Below are 9,725 nucleotides of genomic sequence, written 5' to 3'. Positions count from 1 at the left end.
TTGATGTCATCAACTTATTTCCATGTCATTCGTGTCTGCACATTATATCTATGGAAGTTTTCAATATCTAGATCACTATTTTCCTTTCTATAAAAATTTATGCCTTAATTTTAAGTGTCTTATATAACCTTGTCAAATAACTATGAAATGAACTATTAGTTGTTTTATTTCTACTCTGCTCATTTACTATAACCACAATTAATTGCTTCCAGTAACAATATCAAAACACTTCTAAAAGTTCAACTCTACCAACTTTCAGTTTATCTATATTTTTATTCCATTTAAAGTTCTTTTTTTTTTTTGTCAAAGTTGGAGGACCATCAATTTCTACATCTTTTCCCTATAAATCTCCTAACCAGCTTATAGTCTCTAGTGTGATACCAAAATGACTATTACATTCTGTGCACTTCATTTTGTCACCATTGAAAATTTTAAAATGTACTTAGTTTGCGTAAATACTGTCATAAAGTAAAGGAATAAAAAATAAAAAAACATGCTGTTTGGGGAGGGGAAATAGTTAAGAGATAATATTCTTAAGTAGAAAAGTGAGTTTGAAATAGTATTTCACTTGTAATAGGAAATAATAAATAGTAAATAGGCAACTTTAGTTAGGTGTCAGGCTTCAATCAATAAACATAAATTGAAAATATGCACAAAATAATTATGATAAAGGGTATAAAATTTTTATTGATTAATGTGCAAATAGTGAACATATATGTAAGTTGAAGATTGAGATGATCGAGGTGATTTTTACTGTGTGAGTATTTGCTTTAGTATTTGTAGGTTATGTCAAAGTAGATGATAGCATCAAAGACGTAGAAATAGTGTTAAGATTTTGAGATTATCTAGATATTAATAAGGTATTATGTGATAGCAAAAGAAGATTGGTAAATAATAATTTACTCATTTTAAAATAGCTTTATTAACAAAAATATTCCTCTGATAAAATAAAATATTTTATGTTGCTTTATACAATAAAACTTAATCATAAAGTTAGATTCTAGAAAACAAACTTGTATTTAAATTTTTATCAACTTATTTCACTAGAACAGAGTATCTTTTAAAACTGTGCAAACTTTTTCCAGAATAGATATATACAAAATCAGCACATAAGCAAAACTTATTGGGAGAGCCTTATTGGAAGAGCCTAATTTGAACATCTTAGAGAAAACTATTCTTCAATTATTTATTTTAATATTGCACCTATATTCTTAAGAATATTGTATTCTAGGTCAATATATTTTAAATATTATAAATATTTCCCTGGTCTGTATTGTAAATTGGGGACAAAAATAAATAAATATTTGCTATATATACTTTATAGTATCCAGCAAGAAGTTTTATGTTTTTATAAAACCGTTTTACTACTTTCTGTAAGAAAACATAATAATTGGAGTAATTATTCTGTTCTTTTTGCCATATAAAAAAACATTATTTTCTAGACCACAAATCACACAAGATTAGTGATATCACAATAAACTCCTCTTGTATCTTTGTCAAATTAACCGAGTTCCTGTAGAAAGTACAAGTTTTCTTCCTCTGTCCCACTGAGTGACAGTTGCCACTGGCACACTGCCAGGGCAAGGATGCAATCAAAGGGTTTTCTCTTAGCACCAGCTACCAAATTCTGGCCCCACAAGCAGGGGAGGACCTGTGAAAGTGCTAATAAGATAACATTTTTAAGGGAGTAATTACTTCTTAAGTTTGTCACATTTTAACAGTTAGATGATATTGAAGGTTTATTTTACCCTCAAAATGGTATTATTCAATTTGATCAGTTTGATTCATAGAAAAATCTGTAAGGGGCCTCTGATCATTATAGTGAAGAAAAATGAGAAAGCAGTGCTACATATACCAACATATACCAATTCACACACATGTGAATTACATTTTAATTGTGAGTTATTTCTATACTTTGATTGCATGTTGTCATAAACTGATATATATTCTTGATATTTATAATTGAATATTGTGATAAGTGATACAAAACTGTAGTGATAAAAAAATAAAAACTGGGACTGGTGAGGTGGCGCTAGAGGTAAGGTGTCTGCCTTGCAAGTGCCCACCAAGGAAAGATTGTGACCGGGGGTGTCCCATATAGTACCCCTAAGCCAGGGGCAATTTCTGAGTGCTTAGCCAGGAGTAACCCCTGAGCATCAAACAGGTGTGGCCCAAAAAACAATAAAACAAAAAACAAAAAACAAAAAAAACTATTATTAGAGATTCAAGCTGTTTTTCTTAAACTGTTCTTTACACCTTTTTGTTGTTGCTATAGTTAAGGTAGCTTGTTTATAATATGTTAATTTTTATGTTCTTGATGTTAAGAACATAATGTTGATATTTATGTTCTATGACATACATCATCACCACAGAAGGGCCCCATATGCTCCATCAATGATATTCTTTGAAAATGGAAACATTTTATGTAGATTATGAATTGGGAGAAAATGATGAGTAATTAGAATGGTATGCAAAAATGATAAAAATTACAAGATTTTGTGAGGACATAGAGAATGCTCAGTTCAGTGGAAGTATAGCTATTGCAAAGTAGATTTATTACAGTTAGGATATGTACAATAATCAGTTGAGCTACAGACTTTCCTATTGTTTTAGCAATAATAGGGACAAGAAAGCAGCACCAGAGGAGATATTATATAAATATTTAACTATAAACCTGTTTTGTAAGTTAGTAACATATCAAATTGAAATAGTTAGCAGGTGAGTGCTAATTTAACATGGGTGAAATTTAGCACACAAATTGCCACCTAGCAATGGGTGATAGCAACTCTATAAAAGTACAAAGTAGATTTCAAAATTGTGTATAAATAGAGGTTAAAATTTTGTCTTGGTTGTTGGAAAGTGTGTAAACTGAGAAAGTAAAAATAGTAGGAATAAATTAACTTTTCTAAATATTTGTCAGCAAATTACCTAAATATTTGGCAAATAAACAATTCTATTGAGATTGCTGTGTTGTTACCTGGTGTTTAAATATGTAAAGCATTTGCAAAGAGATTCATAGATATAATATTTGAGAAACAAATATTGTACATATTTTATTTTATTATAATAGTTATTATTTTGAATATTGGTTTGGGGGCCACATCACGTGACGCTCTTGGCTCTGCGCTCAGAAACTGTTCCAGGCTCAGGGGACCATATGAGATGCCAAAAATTGAACTGAAGTCCTTCCTGGATCAGCCATGTGCAAGGCAAACACCATACAGCTGCGCTATCTCTCTGGCCCCGTATTGTACATATTTTAATATACACACATTTCAGTGAGAAAATTCAGATTTGTCTCTGGATTTATTTCACTTAACTTGAAAAAATATAATTCCACTTATATTATAAAATATAAAATTTCTTATTTCTGAATAGTAATATCTTGTATAAATATATGTGTATATACTTGCTTAGCCACTAATTTGTTTTGGGACACGGATTGTTTTTAGTTGTAGGCTATTTTAAGTAGTATACCTATCTTCTTAAATAATCATCCTTTCAGTGCTTTTGAGTGTTCATATATACCTTGGAGTGTAATTGCTGCATCATATGGAAGATTTATATTTAATTTTTCTCTAAGTCTCCATTTTGTTCTCTCTAGAATCTGAGTGGATTTATAATCCAATTAATGGTAAATATGGTTTCAATTTTTGCAAATACAAAGCATTTGTTATTTTTGAACTTTTCAGCAGTCACGATATATTCAATTGTTCCATATTACAACTGATAAAAAGAAATGCATTTTCTCAGAAATATACATATTGGGCCCATGTCATTGTGCTGAGATTAAGGTGCTTGCCTTGCATACGGCAATATCAGTTTCCACCCCATGTAGATCCTGAGCTTGCCAGCAATAATCCCTAAGTGTAGAGCCAGGAGTAAGTCCAGAGAACAAACAAACAGAAGAAATCTTACGAAATAAAATACATTATTTTATTTTGTAGGGAAGTCTGAAAGCATTCATTACTAGGTACAATTTCTTTTTGCATTTGTGAATTTACTAGGAAGGTATAGAGAACAGTTACTTGAAATCAGTTTTGAGTTTGCAGAATGGAAAGGACAGAACTAGTGTTGAGTTTAATTTTTTCTGTAAAGAGAAAGAAATGAACCATTTCTCAAACATTTTAATTCACAGATGTATATATTTACATGAGTGTAATGTACATGTATATTTATACTAGTTTAAATGTAAATCTATGATTAAAAGGATTCTTTGGGTACAGAGGGATAGTAAAGGAGGAAAGGTGTTTTCTAGGCATGCAGCCAATTCCATTTTAATTCCATTTTAATCCCTGGCACTGCATATTTTATCCTGAGCTTTACCAAAGGTAATTCCTGAGCAAAGAACCTGTAATTACCTCTTGAGCACCTATAGGTAGGCTGCAAAACAATAAAAACAAAACAAAAGAATTTATTTTGTATAATCTATGTTAATATTGTTCCACATCAGAGAAAAGAGGAGTTCCCACGTTACTTTGTATTTGTCTTGAAGAGCATCTTTTATTCATTTCTATCGCACATAATTACAGTAGCTGTTCAATAGCTAGTTTGAGAATTGTGGGAATGTACCTAAAAATTTATCTTTAGAAAACATTGTTCTAGTTTTAAATATCCACTCCCACTATGAAGTATTTTTTGCACTCTAGTGTCTCTTATAATAATAACCATTGTTTATGAAGAGAAACTTATATTGAATTTCAAATATCAAGGTGTTCTATTGTTTTAAAAATAATTGTAAATAAGTAACTGGAAAGTTTTTAATAAAGAACATTATAAACACTAGAATCATACTGTGTATTTAAATTTAAAACCTTGGCAGTCGCAAAATTTTGAAAACTTTATAAAATATACTTAACCTAAATATAGATGGCATTTACAACTGTTTAATGCTTTCTTTTCAAAAATGAATACAAATTTGGGAATTGAGTTGTTTCTATTTTTATCTAAATTAGAGTGTAAAATAAATCTTTTTATAATAAATTAAGTCTCTTAAGTTTTATATCTTCTTATTCTCTTCAATATACTCAGTGCCTTGGCATGGAGATCTAATAGAAGTCCCATTTTATTCCTTCCAAAATATTTCAACTACTTTTTTTTTCTACTTTACTACCTTAACCAAATTAATTAGCATTTCTTCCTGGTCTGAAAATGCATTAATAAATCTTTTTTTAAAATTACTTTCATGTCTTTTTACTATAAAATAACACAAATACAAAAAGTACGTATATTGTTATTGTACTTGATATGTAATACACTTTTTAAAGGGGCCATATACAGAGCTGCTCAGAAGTTACTCATGTCTGTGATCTCCTGAATCACTCCTCCCAGGCTTGGGGGACCATATGGAATGCATGGGATCAAACCTGGGTCAGCCACATGTAAAACAAACTTCCTTTCTGTGCTCCAGCACCATGATACACTTTTTAAATATAAAATCGTCTTGTTAATAGCAGTAAAACTTTGTACTACTATATTAACATTTTGAATTACTTTAATCTTTTGTAACCTAATCCTATCTTCATGGTACAGGACACATTCATGAACTTATATAATAGCAACTTGTCACAACTGTATCAAGTACCTCACAGTTATAAAATGCAATGAAAGAGGCCTATGGAGGACAATGTACTCCAAATTAATTTCATTATATACTTCCTAAAACAAATAATCCCAAAGATTTAACCAAACTTTTGATATTAAAGTTTTAGAATGTTCCCCTATTTTAGCTCATTTTCTTCTGAGAAAGATAAAGCTTTTTATAAAATTTAGTTAGATATTTCCATAATTTTGGAAAATTTTATTAGATAATTCCAGTATTATAGATTACTTATATAAAATATCTAGTACTATCTCATGTTTCTTTTTTGTTTGATTTTTGGGCCACACCCAGTGACACTCAGGATTTACTCCTGGCTATGCACTCAGAAATCTCTCCTGACTAGGGGCACAATATGGGACATCAGGGGTAGAACCAGGTCCATCCTGGATCAGTCGCATGCAAGGCAAACACCTCATCGCTTTGCTATTGCTATCTCTATCCTACTATATATGAACATCTTTAACATACTTGCTCAGCTTGCTTCTTCTAATCTAGCCAATACCTTATTAATACAATGAAAACTAGCAGTAGTCCTTGCATTATAAAAATCATGATCACCCCCATTTCTGCTATATGTTTTATGTTCTTTATTAAATATGTCATCTACTTTTTACTTGGCTATTTCTATAGAACTTATATTATGTGGGTAGATTTGATAAAACTATTTCTGACTATATTAACTTTTTATCAGTTCTTTTCTTTGTAAATCCTGATTATTTTATGTATTGTGTGGCTATATGACACTATTTCAGGCTTAAAGATTTATGGCCAATCTTTTTTAGAAATTTGTCACATAGCAATATTTAGTTATTTTCTTCAGCAATGTAATATTTTATCTGCCCGGTGTTGTACATTAATTATTTAATGGTTTCTAAATATTTCTAATGCTAATAACTTTACTGTGATACACTCATTTAGTTACTATTCATGTTTTATATTTCTCATAAGTACATTTACCATATGGTCCTTCAAGCACTATCTATCAGGAGTTTATCCCTGAATGCACAGCCAGGGAAAAGCCTTAAGCACCAATGGATATAGCTCCCAGACAAATAAAAAAACAATATAAATAAATTAAGAGTAATACTTTAAATTTCTGTTTGCTTTCCCCAATTCCATTATGGTCTTTTTTATATTTATTCATAAAATGTTGTAACTAGAAAAGTTGCATATAAAATTTTCTTGTTTTGCTTAATTAATACTTATGTTTATTCTTAACACTTACATTTTATTTATAAAACTTTACTGAATCACTGTAAATTACAAAATTATAAAGGATTGAGTTTCAGGCATCTGATGGTTCAACACTAGATTCCTTCATTAATCTCTAATTTCTTACACCAGTAGACTCTAGGTTCTGTCTTACCCCCCAGCCTGCCTCTATGATACCTTTTCTCTGTATTCCTCCCTGTCCCCCTTCTAGGATTTCAATGATTTGAAATATTACAACAGATAGGATATCATGCATGACACTTTACCTCCTTTCAGCACCTGGACCTGATTCAGAATGGCCACTTTTCTCTATTATTGATTGTCATTCTGGTCCCTTCCCTGACCTATTCCACCCACAAACCCCAAGTGGTAAGCTCTTACCAAGAACGATTTCTCCAGCTCTTCATTTCTATTACCTTAGATTACTCCCTATTATGTTTCCTAGTAGTCCACATCTGTGTGAGATTATTCTGTTTCTTTCCTTTTCTCCCTGACTCATTTCAGTCAACATGATATGCTACATGTATCAGAAAATTACATGACTTTATCTTTTTAATGGCCCCTTAGTATTTAGTCAGAATATGTATTATAGCTTCTTCATGATGTTATCTGTTCTAGCACATTTGGGTTGTTGCCAGATTTGTGCTATAGTGAATAGTGATGCCATAGATATAGAAATGTAGATACCTTTTCTGCACTGAAAATTTTAGACATTAGAGATTGTTTTTAATAATGGAATTGTTGGATAGTATAAAATTCAGTTCTTGTTTTTGAGGAACATTATATTATCTTCCAAAAAAAAAATAAAAAACTGGACAAGTCAACATCCCACCTGTAGTGAAGGAGGCTTTTTTTTTTCCCTATTCATGCCAACACTGCTTGTTGTTTTTGATTATTTTTTGTTTTGCTTTATTTTGTGACTTCAGTCTCTGTGACATCAGTTGATATTCTTTTTCTTGAAGAGTTCTATCAAAACTTTATATATCTTGGTTAACCCCTAATCAGATTAATGATGGGCATATAATTTCATTAGCCTGTGTGAATCGTTTTGGGGGGTTATTCATGTCATCATTCCCGTTGCAATGCAAACCTTCTTAATTTGATGTATGCCCATTTGTTTATATTTGGTTCCACTTACCTGATCAGTGCAGATTTTTTTTCTTAAGGATACCTCTAGGGCCCGGAGAGATAGCACAGCGGCGTTTGCCTTGCAAGCAGCAGATCCAGGACCAAAGGTGGTTGGTTCGAATTCCGGTGTCCCATAGGGTCCCCCGTGCCTGCCAAGAGGTATTTCTGAGTAGACAGCCAGGAGTGACCCCTGAGCACTGCCAGGTGTGGCCCCCCCCAAAAAAATAGGATACCTCTAACTTGAAAATTATGGAGAGCCTATGCTTCTCTCTCCCCTTCCCTCCCTCTCTCCTCTTTCCTTCTCTTCTTTCCAGCCTCCCTCCTTCTTACCCTTCCACTCTCCCTCTCTCTACATGTATATTATATATACACAGATATAATATATAATATGTATATATTACAGATTCAGATCCAATCTTAAGGACTTTTATCCAATTTGTTTGGCTTTCTGCATGTTAGAAAGAGATCTGTATTTATATTGTTGCATGTGGCAACAACCTATTTTTCTAGCACCACTTACTGAAGAGGATTTCCTTCCTACAATTCATATTTTTTCCTCTCAATCAAAGATTAATTAATTAAATACATATTTTCTCTCTTTGAATTTTCAAATTCTATTACATTGATCTGTAGTTCTATTTATTTATTCCAGTATCACTGTGTTTTTATTACTTTCACTTTGTAGTAAGTACAGTTTGAGTTGGAGAAAATCATATCTTACATCTTTTTGTTTGTTTGTTAGTTTGTTTGTGTTTTGGGACACACCCAGTGATGCTCAGGGGTTACTCCTGGCTATATACTCAGAAATTGTTCCTGGCTTGGGGGACCATATGAGATGCCAGGCATTGAACCGAGGTCTGTCCTGAGTCAGCCGCCTGCAAGGTAAATGCCCTATGACTGTGCCATCGCTCTGGCCACACCCTCTCATCTTTTTTATCCAGAAGATTGATTTGGATATTTAAGGGTCTAGGATTATTTTTAGATATATGCATTTCAAGTATTTTTGAAAAATATTATGGTTACCCCTATAACCCTATATATATATATGTATGTATATATCTATCCTTACAGAATATGTCCCTGTAGAATAGCCATTGCACTGAACCTGTATAATGAATTAGCGTATATTGCCATTATGATAATGTTAGATATTATTCCTTCTCAACCTTGAGCAGGAGCTGTTTCTATCTCTAGTCTCATCATATATATTTCTTTATATATATATATATATATATATATATATATATATATATATATATATATATATATATATATACATACACACACACACACACACACACACACACATTTATTTGTTTGGCTATACCTGGCAATGCTTCAGACTTGTTCATGATTCTGCACTCAGGAATTGTTCCTGGTAGTCTCAGGAGACCCTGTTACAATTCCTGGTAGTCTCAAAGGTGTCAAACTTGGGTTGGCTGCATGGAAGGCAAATGCCCTATTTACTGTGCTATTGCTCTGGCCTCCTCATTGTTTATTTATCTAGTCTTTTGTAATTTTATTTGTACAGGACTTTCTCCTCTTTAGTTAAGCTGATTCAGAGGTACTAGGTTTTTTTGAAGAACAGTTATTAATGGGATTGCTTTATTAATTCATTATCTCTTCTACTTTATCATTTGTATATCAGAAAGTCATTGATTTCATGTGTTTATTTTGTAACCTGCTACTTTACTATAAAATATATCTAGGAGATTTTGTAGAGTATTTATAGTTTCCTAACTATACTATTATGTCATTTACAAAAGTGAAAGTTTGACTTATT

The 9,725-nt window shown here is 31.8% G+C and overlaps 1 non-coding gene across 1 annotated transcript; it reads right to left on the bottom strand.

Moving 5' to 3' along the window:
• Positions 1 to 1,537: 1,537 nt before the first annotated feature.
• Positions 1,538 to 1,666, bottom strand: LOC126026963 (small nucleolar RNA SNORA30/SNORA37 family). The gene has a single exon (XR_007502145.1). It is a non-coding gene; the product is annotated as a small nucleolar RNA SNORA30/SNORA37 family (small nucleolar RNA).
• Positions 1,667 to 9,725: the final 8,059 nt, after the last annotated feature.

Source organism: Suncus etruscus, chromosome 13, assembly GCF_024139225.1.
Source record: "Suncus etruscus isolate mSunEtr1 chromosome 13, mSunEtr1.pri.cur, whole genome shotgun sequence".
In the NCBI taxonomy this organism is placed as follows: Eukaryota; Metazoa; Chordata; class Mammalia; order Eulipotyphla; family Soricidae; genus Suncus; species Suncus etruscus.
Note: the sequence above shows the minus strand (reverse complement) of the source record. Positions and strands in the feature narration are given on the sequence as shown.